Genomic DNA, 23,490 nt, shown 5'->3' with positions numbered 1-23,490 from the left:
CAGAGCCGTTCTTTTTACAAGATGCCCTCCATGCTGCAGGGGAAGAAAAGTTTAATCAAAGTATATTTCTTGTTCTTACTTTTCTCTCTCCTTGACACTGCCTCCACCCAGTGCTCCTACTCTGATATTCTTTCAGGATTCTCAGGTTTTTCTGAAGTTAATTTTGTCACTAGGGAGCAGGTCTGAAGGCTCCTTACAATAAGATTAGGGATCATAACTGTACCTGTAATTCACAACATAATGGCTTCATTTAGAGCATGGGGGAGTGTGGGGAGGGAGTTGTTTAGAAACTGCCCTGACTGTACTTTGACCTATTGCTACCTGTGGGCCTGAGCACACACTTAAAAAGATCTTCCATGCCCCTCAGTGAAATCAAATCATTATTTTGAGAACTGAATCTCACACCGAGCTGTTCTGAATAAATCTCTCTCTCAGTTCAGTATACCTAATTACCAAAGCTTACTGTCAGGAAAAGTAAGAGCACAGTCTAAGAGCATTCTTGCTTACGGATTTGAGGCCTCATGCACAGCAGGATCAAAAATGTCTAAAATAAGTGAGAGGGTGAGATTGTAGCTTTTGTAAGACCTTTCCAAACTCTTTCACAGCAAGGCAAATGCTCCTCTCTTTGCTTGACAGGTGCCTTCCTTCCTTCAAATAGACCCCAGAGCACTTTCCAGACTGCTTCCTGAATCAAAAACTGCTAGGCAATTCCTGATCCTGCTAATATGGATAGGAGTTCTGTTACAAAAAAAAAAAAAAAAAAAAAAAAAAAAAGGAGGGTTAGACCTAAGGCCTTTCCCCTTCCTCCAAACAAACACAAAATGTTGCCACTGGATTAGGCTATTTAAAAGACCTGATGGTGCTGGAGGCTTGTAATTTCCTCAGTGCCACCACAAGAAAGGGAGAGGATATAGGTGTTCCTTTGCAAAACATAGAAACATCCATTAAGCCTATTCAGGCTAATTTTCCTCTCTGGGGTTGTGTCTGGCCATGCCTGATCTCAGCAGCTGTTCTGCAGAAAGCAGCTTGCTTAGGAGGTTCATGAAGGGAGAGGCAAATCTGTGGTTTGGAATATTTACTGAGGTTGTTAATATAAGAAAACCACACTTACTAATGGCTTGGTAACTTTTAAGCTTTTTTCTTAGCTTAATTCACAGGCTGATGCAGCCTGTACCCCACCACGCAGCCAACCAACCTTCCAGAGCTTTCTTCATTACTTTCAAGGGAAATGGAAAGCCTATCATCATTCATGTCAGGCATTTGAAATGGTAGTGTGTTGGGATATGAAGAATGACAGCTCACAAAAGGAGGAAAATGCTTGGTTGCAGCCTTTCTATTCCTTTTTGCAGCTACTGGGGAAAAGCCTGCTCATGGTTTGTCCCACTGTGATGACACAAAGGCTTCAGCCAGAGATGTGGTTATTACAGATCAACCATCATTGTCCTGTGGAAAGGTGTCAAATATCCATATGGTGTGGGAGAGTTCTCTGCTCTGCAATAACACAGGATTCAGTTCTCCTTAACAATTTTCTTAGGCAGAGCAAAACACTTGTACTAGGTCTGAGTTTTAGCATGAAAAGGGGAAAGAAACTCCATCCGTGTTTACTGGGGGTAAGAACCACAGATAAATAAATTTGCTTTGAAAGGTAGCGATTTATTTCTTTTTTTACCAGTCTGTAATCTGTATGTGGATTAATTGCAATTGATATCCTTACAAAGATTTAAATGCTTGATTTATTACTAGGAAAATATATAGACTATCCTTGTTTCCCATTGTGTTGCTGTTTTAATATTAATCAAGAGTTAAGAGTGGCACTCAATATTGCAATGATCAGTATAAACTGCTGAAAACTACTTTCCATTCTTCTTTTAACTCTTTTGTTTTTAAAAGCATGACGTCCCTCTTAGGGATCCCGTTAGAATGATTGTTGGAACAAAATCTACTGATTTCAGCAGATCCATTAGTCTTTTTATTATCAGTTCTCCCAGCTGGAGCATGTTAATACCTGACATGTGTCAGGTATCCCCAGGTTCATTAAGCCTGTCTGTACTCTGACAGAATACCTCCAAGTAGTTCCAAAAGCACCATGAAAGAGTTTTTATTAATGATTTCCAGGATACCCAGCGTACTCCAATTCTACCCATGTTGCATTTTCATACTTACATGGAGCCATTCCTACATAAATTAGTTGAATACATCAAATTTTATGATGCATTTTTTTGTGTATTTAAAAAAGTGAAAGTACTGACACTGCCTTTAGAGTAAATATCACAAGAGAATTGCAAGACATTTTGGTTTGCTCTTCAGTCAGTAGTCTGAGCTCTTAGCTGCTGCCAGTGATGGGAGAAAAATCCAAAGAAACAATGCAGTAAAAGATGTCATCACCCCATAAAAATATTATTCCACCTCTTTGCCAGCTTGAGAAACACGCAGAAGTTGAAGTGGGACAGTGGGAGACATATAGCATACCAACACTTTTTAGTCTCTGCAGGCATTTGGTGTAAGAAATCTGCCATTATCCTTTGTATCAAAGCCAAGTGTTCAGCCCAAGTCGGGCCTCTTTTTCATTCAAAAATGAATGATACCTCCGAGCAACACTAAGAAGCAGTCTCCAGGGTTTTTAACTCTGAATTGTATGTTCACTTTTTTCCATCTAAACCCTGAGAATATACAAATTAGCATTATCCACAAAGATGTATGTCCAACTCATGCTGTGCGGACTTGAGTGCTCATGAATTATGAATTGCTTAAGGAAACATCACAGAGGGAAATGTCAAAGCATTACCATGACTGAACTTCCATCTTTAGCAGAGAAGAGAAATTGTCCACACTTCTTAAGTCCTTGTTAAAGGCCATAGTTATGTATGCAAACCTGCATGGACCATGGGACACATTTTTCAGAAATAGGTGCCTAAGTCCCAGCTTCTAAATGTATATTTATTTTCCTAAATAAGCAAACTGATTTTTCAGAAAGTTTTCTCAGGAACTCCTACCACTATCAGTGACTCTGCATTTGTGAAAATCATGTTTCTTGTTTAGGTTTGTGTTTCTCACTCCCCTTTTTTACCCTCAGATTTTGGTCCTACAATTGATTGAGGTACAGAATTGAGGTACAAAACCCTCAACTTTAGCAGCTATTTGCAGTCTCAGAGCTTGAAGTTCTTATACACGTTATATTCACTTTTTTGCAGTTCATCGCCGCCCTTGTTTAAGGGAAGCTTGGACATGGTGCTTAAGGAAATGGTTTAGTGAGTGATATTGGTGGTAGGGGGATGGTTGGACCAGAAGATCTTGCAAGGTCTTTTCCAACTTCTATGATTCTATGATTCTATATGACAACCACTCCAAGGTCCTGAAGACTGTGTAGGAATACAGATATTTCACACTTATTGGTCAAAATCACAGCTGTAATATTATCTATTCATTTTTCTGTAGTTAATAAAACTATACCATCTATTAAATTCCCTTCCCAGTCAGGACAATGATAGTGAGGCTAACAGTCTTAGTGCTGGGAAATTTCCATCTCACATTTATTTGATTGATGCTTACTGTATGACACTATGTCACATTCAGTCAACCCTTATTGCTCTAGTCAAGATCCTAGGACTGCTGAGCTGCAAAGTATTAACTACGGAATACTAAAACCCATGTTTTCCTGGGGATATGTATGATCCTTAATAATATGTTCTTGTTGAGACTGACATTCTTAAAGCAGAAATTTATAAGAAATTTACCATGAACATATCAACACTAGGGTTGTAAATTAAATAACTAACCAACAAAAAAGGTCATTTTTACTATCTTCTTTGCCTTCTAACGCATGAACAAGCATATATGGTGCAAGATTACTCTTCATTTCATTGAAGATCTTGAAATTTGAAAATGGGATGACTATGAGTGGCAAAGAAAGACACCCAGACAATATCTGGGCCCTCTTATACACATTGGACTAGCAGCTCCATGAAGAAAATGAAGCTAACAATAATTTAAAGACCAAATTAGAATGAATTCCATGATTCATACAATAATCTGTTAATGAAAAGATTCTGAGATAACTAAGTGCAAAGATAAGAGAACAGTCGGGCAAGCTAAGTTTAGGTAAACAAACTGTATAATTTAATTCTCAAATGGGTTCAGTTATTCAATAAGGGCAAATAATTTTACAGGTTTCAGTAAAGAGGAAATATCCTTGGACAATTTATGGGAAATAACTCAGGAGAGGAATAACTCAAGATCTCTTTATTTTGTGTCCCTTCAATGGCATCACAGATGTAGCAATATTCTCTCAATCACATTAACGTTTGAAACTCTTGGGAGCCATTTTAGTGGAGATTTGAGATTGACTAGTCTGAGATAGTTGCAAGGCATAATTTAAGTGGGATTGCCCGTGCTCTGGAATTTTTTCAGCTTCAGTTTGAGAGATCAGTGGAAGGAATTGAAATGAAAGAAGAGAAATGGAAAGGAGAAAATAAGCTGAGCTGCTGCAGAGTGCTTACCATAAGCACTTTTCCATAGCCAACGGTCCTTCATGACATTTGCTTTACAATATTTCTGCTAAAATCAGAGTTTGCCATACTCACTTAACACAGGATATCTCTATGCTGAGTGTACTATCTCTAGAGTGAGCACAAGGTAAGCTGGAGGACTCAGTTGAATAAAAGATGCCTTTATTAAAGGTTAAACTATGTTTTTGAAAAACTGAAGAACTGCACTCCTAGAAATTGCAAAGTATTTCCCCTGCTGAAATGGAAAATTGTCATTTTCCCCATAATTTTCTTAGGACAAATACCTGACATTTATTGTTGAAAACTAACGAGGTAGAAGTGCATCAGAGAATAAGCATGACCCATGTCATCCTATGTCTTCTCTTTTTGATGCTGCAAGAAAAATCTGTTGGGAGTATAACACAGTGAGTGATTCACAATGAAAAAAAAAATTACATTGAAAGCCTCATCAAAAGGGGAAAAATGTTTTATTTTTAAAACATGTAGATCATCAAAAACTTAAGATGTATTCTATGTGCAAGTATTTCAGCTGGCAGGCTGTACAGGTAAAGCCAAATAAGAGTGACTTTATTCAAACAATGAGAGAGAGGAAGAAATTGAAAGTAAACCCCACAAACCTTGCTGCTGAAGGTGCAGTTATAGTATTGAAATCCTTCAGGGTAGAGAGGGAGACTGCATGCAGGCAGTCTCTGACTCCCTGCTCTGACTGAGCATCCTACCTATGGGTAGAGGAGAATGTCTACTGTTTCTGTAATGGTGCTTAAGTTATGATGCTCCAAATAGGAATGAACCATTTCAGATTTCTAAGATAAAATAAAGTCTGCTAGCCAACATATTTCATAGCCATAGATTGACAGTTCAATTGACAGTCCATAGCAATGTAGCATTCAATTATGCCACTCTAAAAACAACCTTGGAAAGGAGCTGCACCTTTCAGGGGCAGACATAACATGAAATGCATTGAAGCATCTTTTTTTCCACTGCTGCTGGGTCACTGAGGTATCAGGAAGGTTGGATGTCCCTCATTTTTATGATGACATGACTATTACAAAGTAACAAAATTTGTATATATGTCTTGTCCAAGTGTTATGGCTATCATCAAAAAAATAAAAGCCATCTATTACAACAACATGCAGAAATAATCCTTGCAGTACGTCATCATCAGTGGTGATACCATATAGACGAAAAAACAGCTCAGAAAGAGTGGGTGTTCGAATAACAAAAACACTGTTATATATCAGCTTTTTCCAGATATAGAAGAGTGCACAGACAACCTTAACACATGGATTTTCTGACCATTTTAAATACCTGATTTCGCAGCTATGTTACATTCTTTATTATGTTTACTGAATTCTGGTAATATTCCTTGTTCATTGCTGCAAGAAAGCAATTGCTTCTACCTCTCTTTGTCCTTGTCCCATGGCACTGATGATGTGTCTGTATGCCAAGACATATCAGAAACTGGACACTTCAGTAACTTTCTGGAACAGAACCAGAAAGTGAGAGGAAAAAAAAATGGAATTATAAAGTCTTCTGAAAAAAGAGAATAAAATGTTTGACAGGACCAAGCATGTGAATTGACTATAGTCTAAGTGGAAAACTTAGGGGTATCAGTGCCAAGGAACTTTTCCACTGAACAGAAGGGATTTGCCAGTTCCTCTTCAGAAAGGGAAAAATCCTCACATACTCACTTAATTATGTGTCTAAAAGTTTAGGCTAGGCCACATTTTAGAAGTTTAGCTGGGAAAAAAAAAAAAAAAAAAATGTTGGTTTTAGGTTACATTACGTTCACAGCTTTAACTGCTTCAGCCTCTCCTTATTGTACGTGCCTGTCCTTTCTATTAGTATAAGGGGTATATGAAACTATTTTACATTCATTTGGTTGCTAGTCCTTTGCAGTCCTTACCACATTTAATACATACAATATGGAAAAACAGGCTAACATCCTTGTGAGGCCAGACTTTCTGATATTTGTTTTCTTCAAAATGTTTTTTTTCCTCTTTTCTTTCTCTTTTTCTTTTATTCTTTTACCCATTTATCATTTAATGATGGCCAGTGGCAAAAAGAGGCATCTCAGTATCATGTTTTCAAAACTATCCAGTGTTTGCAAGTGATTTCCGTCAAGATTACTGCTTCAGATCTTAGCTGAAACTGCTGGGAGAGCACCTGAGGTCATTCATCCTGGAGCAAATATTTCACAGTTACTACACTTTCTTTATCCAGGTAGTAAATCTTTTTCTTTTTCTGTAAACAAGCTACTATGCCAAACAGTTCTCTATGTCCAGCTGCTTTTGCTGCAAACTGCTTCCACAAAAATCACGGAACACTTCAGAAAGATAATTTCCTAAAGAGGAAAGCTATAGATACAAGGCACTAACTCAATCCTTTAAAGCAAAGAATAGCTGACAGTCCAATTCCTTTACTTTCAACAGAGGTGGAATTGTGAAAGCTATTAAATAACAATAACAGAAATAAAGAGAAAAAGAGAGCCCAGAAAATACAGAGCACCTTTCTTTTTCTAATCTAGTAGAGACAATTCCAAATGCCAGTAAAGTTGGACCAGCATGTTCATAAGCTTGAGATATTGTCAAACCTGAGCAATGAAGGGTCTAGAAATGGCAAGGTGAGTGCACAGCCAAAACAGGACATACAGAGCCTGACTCTCTTCATTCTTCACCAGTTCGTATCCAGTGTGATTGGTCCTGCTAACTTACATTGATTTACTCCTGATTTATGGCACAGTAAATGGAAACTGAATCAAACTCAAATAGGGGCTCGCCACAGAAAAACAGTTACTAATCTTGGACTCTGCACTGACAAAAGATGCAGGTCTTAGACTGAAGAATGATGATGACAGGTGAAATATATTGGGAGTACTGCAGGAATGCTGACAGGTGAAATATACTGGGAGTAGTGCAGGAGTGGGAAGACACAGAAATTACTCTTAGTTTAATCAGCATTACATTAAAGTCCAGATGTCCCAAATGAACTGCTAGGGCATTCATACCATCCATAATTTCCACCTTATGAGAACTAGCATTTTTGGGAGGGAGAGAAGGAAGGACAACAAGCTTGTCTGTGAATGCTGAACCTTCACATTCTAAATTTGTAGACACCTGGCTCACTTCTGAATCAGCTCACCTTCACAATGTCTCAATTTAATGCCTCATATAATGTTTATGTACTGTAATCAGGCAGCAAACTGGCTAAGCACAGAATCTGTCAGAGTCTGAAACATACAGACCCTTTTCTTTCTGCAACTTGCTACACAATTTTTTTCTTCCTTTTGTAGCATACAGTGAAGATCTAACTGAGCATGTTCTGTTGTTTTTTGTTTTGTTTTGTTTTGTTTTGTTTTCTGGAAGAAAACATCAATTTTACTTTGAAGTCCATAATTCTGTTTGACCTGTCAGTAGCTGCATTTGCCAGCAGAAATGCTAACATCTTCAAGGCCCATCTACAGTTGTTCTATCTATGCTCTCCATGGACACTGACTTGTTAAGATGAAACTCATGAAGGGACTCTTTTTCAGATGCATTCAGTACCAGCTTATTACCTTATGTCCCCTGCTGTTTCTGCCATCTGAGGGAGGATGATTTGATTCTGCTAAGTGTCATGGAGGGACCTATCCAAAAAGTAATGTTGTCTAAAGGAAATACAGCTCCACAGTGATGCTGATGCATATGCTGGTCATCTGTACCACTTGCACTGCCAAATCTGATTCAAAAAAAATCATACTTCATAGCATGAAATAACCCAGGGACCTTTTTAAATCTCAAGTATCTTTAGAGTTATGATATGGCTTGAGTTAGTCTCACTAAGCGCACACACAGAATGGCAATGTGACTATCATGTTAGAAGCAAGGCTAACAGTATCCATGGGGATTTTTTAACAGCTGTAGTCAAGAGAATAGTGTATGAATTCATATCTGGGATTTTTCTGCATTGTTAATGCAACTCCTACCCAGTCAAACTCAAACTGAAAATAACATGACAAACCTAATCAGTGCAAATCTGTCCCAGCTGAAGAGGTGTTTTATCCTTCAGTAAGTTAGAAGATACTGAGGAGGATTAAATGAGAACTGCTATGAATCAGAGATATTCTTCTAAGTGGAGGACCTTATTATTACATATTACATATTCAGATACTATATATCTGAAGTTAATACGAATCAGTGGCAGTGCAAGAGCACTGAAGATTTGGCTGTAGGAGAGCAGCTGTGGTTAATGACAGGAAGAAGCATATACAACTCACTGGAGAAAATGATTTTTTAAATTTAAACCTGATTTTTTTTTTTTTTAACAGCAAATATTGGCTCCAGTGGCCCACACACCTTGTGTGGACAATTCCTCACTCCAGAATTCCCAATAAGGTAGCTGGGAATACCCATGTAAATAACTGCCCGCAAACAGGAATACTCACATCAGAATGGTTGCATTACGTAAATACACCATTTATTTACTGGTGCCTCCGAACAATTTACTCAACACTTTACAAGAGAGATTGTACAAGGGGAGATACTGTTCTCATCTCAAGAAGCTTGTGTAAATCAGCATATTTCACACAATATCACAGGAGATTCAGGAACAACTTCATTCTTATTCAGCTATCTTCTCTGCTAGTTTGATTCCTATATCTATGTCTAGCTCTATGTTAGTCAATTGGTGAATGTAAGAAAGAGAACCAAATATTTTAAGAATGTTTTAAGAAAAAGAAACTCTCTCAGAACTGCACTTTCACAAACATTTTCAAGATTTTGTTTCTTAATAAAATATACTGTTTTATTTAGGTAGCTGTTTCCATAGGATATATGCTGAGATGGGTTTTCTGATAGAAAACAAATATTTTGCAGATTACAGAACTATAAAGGAAAGCTGGATTTCTAAAGAATGACTGCACCCAAGTTCTCTTACACACATACAAGAATACTTTTTTGTGCTCATCTGCTATCACCAGACAATTTGCCTAGGGTCTTACAAGTACTAAAATATTTACAACCAGAAGGTTTTGTTCTTTGTGTAGATGAATATATATAGAATATATATATATATATATATATATAGCAGAGTTTCGAATGAAGCACAGCTGCAAAAATTGCTCCTGTCACCTCTGAAAAACAGTGATGGATGCTGTGCACTGTGTACATGTTTCTGTAAACTGCAGCAGGAGAAAAACCCCAGTGGGACCTGTGTTCAGGGCACACAGCTAGGAGTACAAGTCCTCAGTTCTTGCTCCTCTACCACACAGTTGAGGAAATAGAAAACAGGAGGAACAGCATGAGCAGACTGGTTGTCAGTGTCCTAGCCCCTCTGTGATTTAGATCTCATCTGGTTTGCCTGGATGATGTACTGATGCCCTGTATGGACTATACACTGAAAAATTAAAAAGAAATTCATTGGTGTCAGTAGTCTTACTCGGTGTTGAATAATATCTTTATTAAGGTTTAATATATTGGAAACTCAAGGGAAAAATGGCATGCAGTGCACCCATGTATTGAAATATGAAACATAACCAGGGCATTGTTGAGCTCATTTCAGTGTAATTGCTGAAGAATTGTCCCATTAGTCTCCAGCAATTTGTGGGCAGCAAAAAGAGCCATATGAAGTGAACTGAAAATAACATCATAAAATAACCTATAAGGAAAACAGAAGAAAAAAATGGTGTGAATACAAGGTCAGCACTGGACAATAAATATCTAATGTGTGTGGCTGCAATTTGATTGCTCACATTTAAATATTTATTCATTTTAGGGATAATTCAGTCCAATAAAATTATAACTCTTTTGCATTCATCCTTATTTGAGCCATTCTTTATTTCCATGTCTCTATAAAGCCAAGAGGATGAATAAAGTCAATAAATAGTTTCTAGACCAGCTAAATTTCTGTGTGGGCAGAGGTTCTCTTGGGGGCTTGTTGCACAAAAGGGTAAGAGAGTTTGGCAGGACCTAAACCCCTTTGCATTCCAGCTTGTCCTCAGATATCAGAGGGGCTGGGAGCAGCTGGACTGAGATTCTGAGTGATACCCAGTTTGGCCCTATAATCTGGTCACATTCAATAAATTAAATTATCACAATCACAGATTCACAAATAGTGCAATACTCTTTCAATCTAGTAAATGACTGGTTTAGTTTGTTGAAGCAGAAGGAGTACAGGTTCTTTTGGATTGCCAGTGATAAATACACTGTCTGCAAAGCACATACAAATACCAAGAATATGACAAACACAAGCAACCACACGTGCTAATTTGTGGCACAACTCTAAAGGATGTTAGGTTTCCTGGGGAAGCACTTGCTACAACTGAGAGTTTTAATCTCACCCAACAGGTGTCCTTATGGGGTGGAAGAGAGGTTCAGCCCATCGACTGATCCCAAAAGTCAGCAATGTCTTTCCAACTTTCCAACTGCAATCATGTCTTCCCCAACATTTTCCTCTCTTGAGCCATTTTTTTATACTATTTTCTACCTTTTAAGTGGATATTGAGTGACTTTAGTCATAGGTGTCTTCGTTGCGATTGGTATAAATTTTTCTCACTTTAGTTTAAAAGTATAGGGTCAGAGAAATTCAGAGTGCATGCTCAGTGAGGGGTGGTCACACCTTGGAGGCAGGTAGTGTTTGGGATGGAGGTGTGTTTGGGCATTATAATGAGATTATAATTAATAAAGTTCACCCAGAGGTTGTGATTTAGTTATCAGTTAGACTCAGGGCTGGCCATGCAGTCTATCAGTTCCATAGTACCATCTGGTTCCCCATCCTTACAGTGATAGCACAGAGCCTGACTGTGGTGTCTGCACCCTGCGCCACCCTCCATGTTTTCTCTCTTAGAGTGAGCACTCCAAGCTCCCCTGGTGTTACCAATACCTAAGGTTGCAAGTTATGTTGCCAAAGGAACTGTCATGGAACAGATTTCTTGCATATCTGCTACATCTCACCCTGGAAGTTCCCTCAATACTGAACCTTCTCTTAAGATGTGGACATATGTTCAGCCACAATAAGTCAACTCCAGCAATTTTTCCACAGGGCATCATGGATTTCATGGATCAGAAAGCGGAGTCCTGTAAGATCTTTGGAAGGGAACCGCTCATGTTGTTATGAGACTACTCCCCTGTATACAAGGAAGTGGCAGAGGGCTGTGAAAACAAATCACAAAGGTTTATTCCTTTTGTGGTGTATTCAGAAATCTAGCTCTTCAGAAGCTAGTTCATAGTCAGCTTTCTTAACAGACCCTGAAAGCTTTCATGGTCTTGAGAAGAGATCATTTGATCACCTTTGCAGGGCACTTTAAAGTGTTTTCTCTCTTGCAGCTCCAGCTCAACTAAACACTGCAGTATAATGTTTTGCAACAGCAATGCCTGTATCAGGTTTGTAGGATGGGAGAAGGGCAAGAGAAATGATGGAGAAGATTTGGGATAGGAACGGAGTGTTATGTACTGCTCTGGGTTTGAGACCCAATTGTTCGCTGAGGCCTGAAACAGCAGAATGATTTTCATGAGTATTGCATCTCTAGTAATTACTTCCAGGCTGAAAGAGCTCATTGTTCCTAAAACGCCACCCTTGATCAACGTAAATTTCAGGCCTGTTTTGCAAGGGCCATGGTAACATTCAGCATCATTTGAAACCCAATAATCTTCATAAAGTCCTGCTCAGCATGGCTTGTAATGACACTGCCAGGCACTGCTGGTCACTACTTTGCCATGCAGAACTTCTGCACCTCTTTTTGTCTGCAGAGTGACGGCCCTAAGTGTCTGAGATCCAAATGGCATTTTTTTAAGTTTTGAATCTGTGACCTTTTGGCAGTGGAAAATGCTTGTGCTGGCAGAAACCACATTTCTCTGAACAGCACACACTCCAAGTGCTGTAGTTTTTGCAGCTCTGGCTAAAGGAGCGGCAAATCCCAGTACTGTATGGGATTCTAGGTGCTTTCATCCCCCCTCAATGCACTCAGCACACATTTGTGTTGGTTACAAGGTGTTTCTAGCTCTTGTACTGTGGAGAAGTCATTGTTAACTCTAAGTGAAGAGCATTAACCATTTTCATTGGTTTTATTTATTTCCTTTTTGTCATGTTGTGAATGTGCAACGCTTTGTTGTGTTTGTCAATTCTAAGCAGGATTTGAAAGCAGCCAAACTCTAGGCCCTTTATTTCACCTTAGTGTGACATTAGTTATCCAAACAATGACAGCAAGAACATATCACATTAAAAAGCCTGCAAGCCGTACATTTACAGAGAAAAAGGAAAGGGAAAAGAAGGCCCCCCTTTTAATTCAACAGAAACACATTTCTAATAAATGAAATGCAGTGGCCTAAAGCAGGCACACAAGCAAATTACTTAACCAGTCTTTCTGGATGAGCAATGTTAAATGCACTTCCCTAGCAATTCAAGCCAGGGACTTTAAGGACGATGCTCCAATACCTCTCAACATTTGAAAAGGGTGAATGCTACAAACAGTGCTCTCAATATGAGGGGAAAACAATTCTAAGGAAAAGTACCAAGGACGTTATATGTAACTGAGGAAATCATGGAAAAAAATACTCTAAACAAAATTTGGAGGTTAAAGTAAAAATCCTATTGCATGAACAAATTAAAACAAATTAAAATCTGTTTGAAAACTGGGGGGGGGGGGGAAGGATCCAATATACTTAAGGGAAATAGCAGTTCAGGGCACTGATGAATAGCTAATAAGGATGATGGTGCAGCACTGAGGACATCGCCTCAATGTCTTGTTGCCAAAGCTTCCAGCTCCTGAGTGAAATCTACAACACACTGTTAGACTTGGACTGTGCTTTAGAAACCTGTGTTTTAGCAGAATGTGGTTTTGCTTTTCTGAGGAATGTTTAACCTACCTTCCTAAGATTAGTCACACTGAATTCACTAGGAACTGACAGTGCTCAAAAGCAGGTCACTCCAAAGCAGATCACTCATACCGAAGTGCCTGTGTATGTATTTAGTTACTGCTCCACTGACACTCCAATCTGCTTAGCTTTTAGAGGGCCTGATATCTTTGAACTCTTTTGTCCTTTGAACTTATGCCAGAATTTGGAAAAAAAGGTAGCAGTGACAATAAGGTGATAGTCAGCACCATACCTATGCCTAAATTTAGGGGCTGGTAGAACATCTCTTAAGTAAGTGAGCACAGCCTAGGCAGAGTTCCCCCGCCGTACTACACAGGAGATGTCACAACCCCAGAGTACACTGAGTATCAGCTGCTGGGAATCACAAGTTTTGTAAAATAAAGCCATGGGTATCTAGGTGTTAAGGATATCTTTAGCGTATCCTTACATTTAGGATAGAGTAAGGCCCTCCTTAGCATGATCTAAGCAGATGCCTAACAATAAGGAGCTCAGCTTAATTCTTCTGAAGAGTTAGAACTTTTAAACCACTCCAGTCATCAAGTTTATGCCAAGTTTCTCAAGTTATCTGTTCCAAAGTCCATCAAATTCAATATATATCAGGCTGTCTGATGTGTAGACCCAGCGTGTGTGTGTGGACTCATGGACTCATAAATGACACCTTCCCCGAGTAAGTAAATGAAGATGCACTTGAAGCATCATTCAAATGTCCAGTTGAGTCACAATTCAATGACAGCTTTAAAAGTACTTTTTATTCCTCTTGCCTAGAGTTTAGATGTCCCAGAGGTACCTCCACACAGCAATGAATCCAGGATTTACTTCTGTCTTTTTCTTAGCTGGCTGAAATTGTGTGTTATCTTTAAAATGCATCATCAGTGTATAGAAGTGGTAATTAAATAAACTTTCAAGGAACTTGGGATGTAATTTTAGCAATCTGAAACATTCAAAAAGCATGTGTCAAGACTAAAAAGAGATAAATATTCTTTTTGTTTATAATCACAAAGGTGGAAAAAAATAGAAGGATTTTTTTATTATGATTATTTGTCCTTTCATTCTATTTGTTCATTTTATGTCTGGGGTTTTGTACTGAGTTACAGAGACCACAAATTCTTTTTTCCTCTTCCTTATAATTATTGTTGTTATTATTGTAGATTTTGTTTTGGTACAAGCCAGATTTCTCACAAAATCAAATGAATCATGTGACTGGAGCTTTACAAAACCTCCAGGGTAACAAGATCTGTTGCTGACAGCTGACAGCACTGGGAAGCTCACAGAGAGAGGTGAAAATAAGATTAAAGCAAATCTATTTTAAAGTTTTAATTAATGTGTGATATGGAGGTCTCTCTCTCTCTCTCTCTCTCTCTCTCTCAGCTCAAAAATTGAAGGAATCCAGACCTTATGGTAAAATTTTTTAGAGGCACCAGAAGACACCTGAAGTCACTACTTCCTGAGTGGCTGGTTTAAAAAGGGTCAGCTGCACCAGAAAGCAAGTCCATTGCTTTATTATAAAAGAAAACAAAAAAATAATGGACAAAAAGTGAGATTCAGTATGTAACCCATTGCTGCCCTACAGAGGCCAGGAACTACAGAGGATTCCTACAGAATATGGGCACATATAATGGTAATACAGATTTATATTTCTTATTACTGGAAAAGGCTTATCATTGCTGGACAACACAACAGGGTTTAAGAGAGGAAGATGACAGAAAAGGGAACGGATGACAAAGAGCATCATGTCAGGATAATAATTCAGAAGTATTCCTGTTACTCAGAATAAACAGTTCCTGGAATAAGAAATGTTATTTACTCCAGACATATTGCTCTTTAGACTCAAAATGTCTTCTGAAATCACTACCCTGTTGTATATAAGGAGATCCATTGCATTTCCAAGCAAATAGCAAATAACAGCAGGTGACCTATATTTACAAAATATATGTTGGCATATTTTAATGCACAAAGAACACAGCTTAATAGTTTGCCCAAATCTATACACTGCACGAAGAGGCATTTATCCCAGCCTTTCCAAGAGAGCTGCTGGTTTTTAAAACATGTTGCCTCTTTTCTGTTTATATGTATTAACCCTACAGCACATTAGTAATGTAGGATCCAGGGCAGCAGCTTAGGTGAACAAGGAGCAGCTTTCCAGCTGCCAGTTAATATTCATCCTACGCACGTGGGAAAATCAGCATTTGTAGAAAAGAGAAAAGGCAAAAAATCCAGCTCAAAGCGAAAGACTGGAGGGCACAGCTGCATACCATTGACCTCCAGGTGGACCTGGCAAATGTTATTGATGCAACAGCAGCATGAAACACTGTTTTCTTCATTGGACAGACAAGAGGATTTATTGAGCCCTTTATCCACCACAGGCATAGCTGACCCTCAAAACACAAATATTTATCTTTCTAACTGCACAGTGCCTCTGTGTCACTGAGGGAAAGAAGCTGCATGTCAGCCATGAGCCCCCACTCTCTCTTGCGCCCCAGCCCCCTGCCTGCTGTGGGCCCGGGTGCAGTGCTGCAGCACCAGGGATCCTCGGGGTGCAAAACCACACACCCAAACCACACTCTGTTCACAAAACCATCTGATTTTATCAAGGATTTTTTTCAATCTAAAGTAAAAACGAATGTAAGTCATTTTGCTTGTGAGTAGGTTGGAAAATAGCTATAGGACAAGGCTGTACCATGCATAGTACACACTCTACACTCTTTACCATACATTTTCATAAAAGCTGCAATGTGACAAGACTCAGACAGGAGCCTGCAGAGCTTTAATCTCCCTTTCCCACTTCTGATACCAGAGACACCTATTGTCTAAGGCACTTGTGACCTCAGTCCCCCAGGACATAGTGAAAACCGCCCAGGAAATGTGGAGTCCATGGGATCATACATGATGTGAGCTGTGCTCACACCCACATTTGTGAGTTCAGGTTGAGAAACCACTTCAGAAAGACTGGGTTTGCTCAAAAAGCAAAACTGATCTACACCGGAGTTCTTGTAACTGTGCAAATTACATCCATGCATTAAACTAAAAGTGACATTATACACTTGCTGTGCATAGGAAGCTATTTCCCTGTACCCCAGAGTCTGCTGTACCTTATAAAACAAGTATGTATCCATCACTTTAAAATCCCTGACCAACTAAGTAATACTCCTGTATGGGACTTCTGGGTTGTTTTTCCAGCCTCATTTTATACGCACATTGTGTGCAGGGACCAGCAGACACCAAATATGAAGAAAATAAATTGTAAAATAAATAAATAAATAAATAAACTCGCATACATACATTTAAGAATTAATTAAGCTAGAATATATTTAAGCTGTAGGCATGTAAATTGACAGAGCTGAGAATGGTAAACAGTTTTATGATGAGTATCTATAATTTATCAAGTAAACGGGATTCTGGAACCACATAAATAATAAATGCACTTCTTGGTTCCTACATAAGCAGATAGTGTAATTTTATGACGGTCTGTGCTACCCAGAATACTAATTCACAGTCCGGGTACTAAGCCGTCTACAGATTTCCCTCTTTTTGGTATTCTGAGTGCCGTCTCGACGGCAAATATTTCATTATTCTAAGCAAGTAATTAAGAAACGGTTTCCCGAAGCAGCCGGGCAGGGATCCGGGCTGTATTGGCGGGCAGGATCGCCCTCTGCAGGCCTCCAGGGCCGCGTCTGCTGCCGGCGGGGCTCCGCCGGCACCGGGGGCGCTGCGGGGCCGGGGCCGGGGCAGAGGCCGGGGCCTGAGCTGCGGGGCCAGGGCCTGCTTCTCGCCTGCTTGGTGCTTACGGGGTTCACATCAAACCCTGATGCTTGGACCTGAAAAGCACCCCACAAGGCAACCTGACACAAGGGAAGAAGGTTAAGAAGGCTGATTTTTGCGGCTTGGCTTGTGTATGAGCTTGCAATACAAACTTCGTGATTTTGGGGGTGTGTATTTTCTTTAAGCTGAATGTGTGGTGGTTAGTACTGAAGAATGAATACCAACTTAACAACAAAAATTTCCCCTTCCACAGACATTCTGCAGCACATTTCTGTCTCACACTTAACAGCACACAGTAAATGTCATTATCTTAAGATCACATTCCTTTAGTTATCAAGGGCTAATTCCACACAAAGATATTCTAAGTAATTGCATGCATCTTTTTAAAAATCAATTTTTCAAAGACCTAAAATGTGCAAATTTATTCAAAATCTACACACTCGAGAAAGGAGACTGTGAAGAAGTACAGCAAAAATTAGTTATAATTTTCCATTAATAGTCAGAACTTCTGCCTTTGTTCTAGAAGGAAAAGAAAAAGAAAAAAAAAAAAAAGTTTGTTGCTTTTTGGTTTTGGACAAAAGTTGTTAGTAAGTAGAATTGCAATGTTCTGAAGATTCAGGGAAAATATTCTCTCTAATGCACTGATGTGTGACAGATACTGTAGATTTAGATAAGGTTATTTAGAACACTTTTCTGAGAGAGAAAATAAAAAATTTCATATTTTTTCTGTTCACTGACAATCTGATTTTTGTACTCCTGTGCAGTAAGTTTGGTGCCACAAACTACAGAGCCACGTAATCTCTGTTATTATTCTTCTTTGATTCTCCCTCACTCACACTAGCTTCTGCATGCTCATATGTGCACACATATATATGGACTTATGTTAAACTTGACAGCTTTTAGATCCCAAGAAAAAATGTTCCCATAACCACAAATAAACATTTAAAAAATAGATTTGTGATGTCTGATATATATTTTACAGTCAGAGATGAATGTTTTGCTGGTGATCACAAGAGCTATGAGAAACCAAGGAGAAGAAACTCGTAAAGAGATTAACCTTGTACTTGAGCACCTATTTGCTTTATATACTACACAACATACTTGAGTGATGTGCAGAGAATTATCTACCTATTACATTATCTGTGACAGATAATGTTTTCTCTAGAAGTATGAACAGAGCTAGTCTGATTTTTTTCCACCAAGGTTTTGTCAAAAAAGTATTTCAAAATTCAAACTTTCTGGTTTTAAAACAAATGTTGCTGAGTGAGCCCTGAGGCAACTCTGACTTGATTACCTCAGTTAGGAATCTTGTGCTGTATTTTCGGGCCAGTGCCACCCCCTACCCCCAATAGTTCCAGTCAGTTAGAGCTACCACAGTCTCTTAGGCTGCTCCACAGAGGAAAGCCTCCCTACAAGGGGAGCCCAGCTGGAGGCTGGGGCAGAGCCTGCAAGTAGACAGAATGGACAGGTAGGACACCTGCTCCTGGTTACACACTCAGTACTGAAGCCAACCTGATGAAACAGAGCTAGCCTGGATGGGTCTGCCCAAAGATTTACAGGATTAATACATGGTGTCTGTGGCTGTCTAGCAACTGGCTTTGTTGGTCTGACAAAGCCCCATGTATCATCTGATACATTCATCTGATCTGAAGACCAAAAATCTTCATGCCTCCTTAGGACTGGCTTTGTGGTTTCATAGCAGGGAGACTGGAGATGCTCAGGACCTGCCTCCAGGTCTGCTGCTTACTCCTTCACTCTGGAAGAGGAACCACAAGCAGGAGTAAGGCTCCTCAGCTCAGCGGTGGGGCCCTCGCCTGTACTGATGCCACCAGGCTAGCAAATCTTTGCCAGGATCTGCTTGCATATTAACCAGTGGTTGATGTCTGCATCTTAATCCAAGTGCTACCCCAAGCAAAATCAGTGGGGCACAGCCCTGCTTGTTCCTTCACTTCCTTGTCCAGTCAGTTCCTCCCTCTCTCCCTCCAGTGTCACAGCATCACAGTGATGAGATGGCACTGTGCCTCCTGCAGGAACTCAGGTGACATGTGAAGGAAGACCCTATAGAGATAGGGGTGATGGGGAAAGAGTCCTCCTAAGCAGCAACAGTTTACTCCTCTGTCTCATGACATTACCCAAGAAAAAATTACTGGACTCTCCAATCCCATATCTGACACTGCATGGGACACCTGGAGTCACCTCATGCCTCCAGATGAACAGAAATGCCATGTGCCAGAGAGTCCCCTGCTCAACATTACTTTAGAGGATTTTTCGGATTTTTCAGAAGGAGGATTCTTATTCATTTCGGGGAAAAAAAAAAAAAAAAAAAAAAAAAAAAACCTTCCACATTTCATATAGGAATTTAGGAATTAATTAGTGATTCCTCCAGAGAAAGAGGGTAAGTAGACCTTTAGTCTTGTGATTCTGACTCTTGCTGAGAAAGGAGAACTGCATCCTTTTAACACCAGAAAGCATGCCAGCACTTTCTATGGAGCCGGTAGGTATGCAACTCCTCTCCCACAACACTGCTGGGAATTTTTTCATACTCAAGACTTGACTTGGTGTTTATGCCTTATGAAATCAGTGACAAAAATAGCATTAGCTTCAACTGTAAAGACTGATCCACTTCCACACCAACAGGAAGTGCCATCATGCTGCTGCTGAATTGGTGCCTGAGATATAGGCAATGCAAACACAAACACAGAGGGGGGAAACCATCCATATCCTCTGTGGGTGCTCCCTGAGCTCAGCTACTGCATGACGCCTTGGGAAAGGCAAGCACTATGAGCAGAGTGGAAGACTCTCATGCCTTCCCTGTGTTTCAAGCATAACTGATTAGGCACTTGCTGTAAACAGCTACAGCTTGGGTGGGTGGAAAAACACCTGGTTTGGAAACACCATCCCTCACTAGAGAAAAAGATAGCTGCTGAAAGTAGACATGCGTATGGACACAGCCAGGAACAAGAAAATAAATGTAAGGAAAGCAAGTACTTTCTGTCTGTGGCAGCATTGGAGCATCTTTGCTGCTCTGAATTCTGGGTAGAGATGATTAAAATGGCAGCTGAGCTCCCAGGTTCAGCAAACATTCACTTGGTGACACAAATGGTATCACCAAGAAGAGAACAGAAGTCATAAGTTTTAAAAAGTAACACTATTTCCAAAAATTAAATTCCAAGTATAATTATGGTTTTGTACACACTAAAAAATATGCTTTTAACACCTTCCTCCTCATGTGCTTATTCACTTGACATCAAAGGGAGCAAAACACTGACTGAATACTAAGTTTCTCCATAAATGTAACTTGACAGAGGATGAGCTAATGTAGAATTCATTTTTGATGAAAGCACATGTAAGGTTACTTGATCATGCAAGAATCATACCTCCTTGAATAAAACAATAAAATCCTTGTCTTACACTTACCTAGGGTACTCTCTGGCTTCATGAAGGAACTGAAGTTTCTCTATAAACATGGTATTGCAGGAAAAAATTGGAGGTCCAATTTTCACACGTCCTTTCTAAATTGACCATATAATACACAGGGAACATTTTATTCTAAAAAGCAAGTAAATATATTTGCAAAATTAAATGCTACTGATAGAACTACCTATTCTTCCTTTCAAACAATATAAACATGCAGGGGAGCAGTCTTCTGGACATTAAATGCATTAGAAAGTAATGTAAGCTATTCATTTGTCCTTGTATTACAATTTAAAAAGTCCTCCTGTCATTTACAGAACAATTGATTTTATTGCCAAAACAAAATCTGAGAAATCTTCCTCATTCAAAAGCAAAACAACTCATAATAAATAAATAAATAAATAAAAATTTAAATTTAAATTAAAGCAAATAAAAAATCAAAGTTTCTCTAGTAATAGTCAAATGGCCAGTGAGGAGGTCTCTTCCAACCTAGAAATTCTGTGATTCTGTGATTCTGTGATTCTGTGTGAAAAGAAATTCAAATAACCCCTCATATTTCCCTATAGCACCGCCCTTCTTCCACAAAGTCTCCCTATGCTAGTCATGAATCTTAATTAATTCTAATTACTGACACTTTGAAGGATAGTTTAACGCTCTGCATCCCCAATTTCCTCATCATGTTATTATTTCTTCCAATTATCCTTTAATTTCCAGGTGCCTTCAGGACTATTTAATAATTAAAAAGATTTAAGAGATACAAACATTATGTTGTTTTACAACCAGACAAAACCTATTTAAAAATTTGAAACTTTCTGTTATATGTAATTTCCTGCTTCTTCACATCACCATGGATGGGCTTAAGTCTCCATAGGGTGCATCTGCTCTCTTAGATAGATCTCCTTGGAAGGCATTTTCTTTTCCCATTCTCCTCCTCCAAAAAATTAGAGGAAGCAATTTTTCATTGTCACCTGTCTATAGACTTTCTTTCCTCTTAAAACTAAGCCTGAAAATGTGCAATCTATCTATCCTAGGGGAAAAAAAAATCTGATCAAAGCTGAAATAATACAATTTGGAAATGCAGCTGCAATGCCTCACTGTAACTTTGATTCAAACATCTCCCATTTCCATTTTCTCTTCATGCCTGGTTTTCTAGCCAGACTCTCTCTTTTATGTTTCATGGTTTGTCCCAGGAGAGCTCCTGGTCTGCATGAGAGATGTAGTTTAACAGAGAGTGTAAATGCACAGTGGAAAAAAAGAATACATGATGAAGCAAAATTAAATCCCATAAGGACCCAGGGCAGTGCATCCAACAGAAATACTTAATCTTTTTCATCTAATATATTTCAGCTTTGGGACATCTTTTTTTTTAAAACAATAATAAATTTTTGAGCTATGCATTCGCTGTCACGGAATGTATCCTTTCATTTAATATTTTGTTTTCTTTTACAAAACAATGATCTAATGGAAAATGTTCCTGCATGCTCAGCTTGAGCATCTGTGGGGATGCCACAGCCTGATTTGTGTGAGCAAATGCAGTTCTGATATGGTGGGAAATCAGGACCAAAATGTTGGGGAGGATTTGCACCGAGAGTGTCCGTGCAAACTATATGTCTCATTATAGCCATCTGCTCTGTGTGTGTATTCAGTAATACTATCTGTTTGCTTTACGGGCTGAAATACACTTTTATTACCTTTACTCCTTCTTGTTATCACTGCAGAGTCCATTACATTACAAAGTAGTGATGTGGTTTATAATCCACCTTGCACACCACCAACAGAATTGCTAAGGCCAAGATAAGTGCTTTATTGTTAGTAAACTGTGAATATGAAGGAAGACATCTTGACTTTCATCTTCTTAAGCTAGCTGTGCAGGGCTGGCTAATAGAAAAAAAAAATGTTTTATCTAGAAATTTAGCAGATTATGTTTCTCATTGCTGAGAATTATCACGGAATGCCCCAGAGACCATTTTTGCAGAGTCATCTCTTTGACTCTGCAGTTGAACTTTAAAAGGTAAATGGTGCACAGGAACAGAGCACTACTGTTACTAGTGGAAGATATTATTTGAAGTTGAGACAGAGGGTTCAAGTGTTAAGATGATGTTTGTAAGAGTTCCTTGTTGCACATGTGAGGTCTGTTAAGCATGCAAGTCTCTATTGTTATTCTCAAGCCACAGGTGCTCCTTTTTTTCTCTGTCAAAAACTCATTTTTTGATATTGAAGAAGTACCAAAAGTGTTTAGATAGCCTTGCTCTATCTTCTGTCCTGAGGCAGAAAGATTGGCCAGAAATTGCACAGAATTAAAGGAATTTTTGTTACTTTCACTTGATGCATATCTGAACATTTATATCAAAAATAATGAAGAAAATTAGATGGTTAGTATTCAGAAATAAAAAGGCAAAATTAACACTCTTTGTTACTGCATTTTAAGCAAACATAAACTTACCATGTGTCAGCACATTTATACTTCCATCTTCCATGTGGCAGAGCAGGTTGATCAATAGGCCATAAAGGTGTCAATGCTGAGAAAAATCAAATGAACTGTTTTTCAAACAAGCTCCTTTATTATTCACACCAACAAAGTCACAGATACATTTAGAGCTGTAAGTGATCAGCTGTCCCATAAAACATGTAGCTTCAATGCTATTGGTGAAATAACACTTTGCTTTACCTCAATTTATATTCACATTGTTTTCACATTAAAAAATACTGCTTGGAAAATGGTAACTTTACAGATACCTCATCAGAATCATTTTGGTAAAATTACCCCAGCCTCTCAGCATCTACAAGGTCTGCCTTCTCATCTAAGTACTTTTAAGTCCAGAGTAGTTATGGCCATGTTAAACAGTTAAAATCCAAGTGCTATCCTGCACCAAAGATAAATCATTTGTACTCAATTTTATTTCAGCTAGGCTGTTCAGGAACCCAAGTTCTTTTTAGGTACATGCTTCCAATTACAAAAGATT

General features: G+C 38.9%; 1 long non-coding RNA gene across 1 annotated transcript in view; it reads right to left on the bottom strand.

Moving 5' to 3' along the window:
• The window catches only part of LOC311430052, a 101,850-nt gene that overhangs the window by 9,433 nt on the left and 68,927 nt on the right, over positions 1 to 23,490 (bottom strand). Inside the window, exons 2-3 of the long non-coding RNA XR_014688521.1 lie at positions 22,971 to 23,046; positions 20,531 to 20,662 (exon numbers count right to left, since the gene is read on the bottom strand). This is a non-coding gene — a long non-coding RNA (uncharacterized lncRNA). The remainder of the gene's footprint in view (positions 1 to 20,530; positions 20,663 to 22,970; positions 23,047 to 23,490) is intronic.

Source organism: Aythya ferina, assembly GCF_964211825.1.
Source record: "Aythya ferina genome assembly, chromosome: 1".
Taxonomy (NCBI): domain Eukaryota; kingdom Metazoa; phylum Chordata; class Aves; order Anseriformes; family Anatidae; genus Aythya; species Aythya ferina.
The sequence above is the reverse complement of the archived record's forward strand: the minus strand, read 5'-3'. Positions and strand labels throughout refer to the sequence as shown.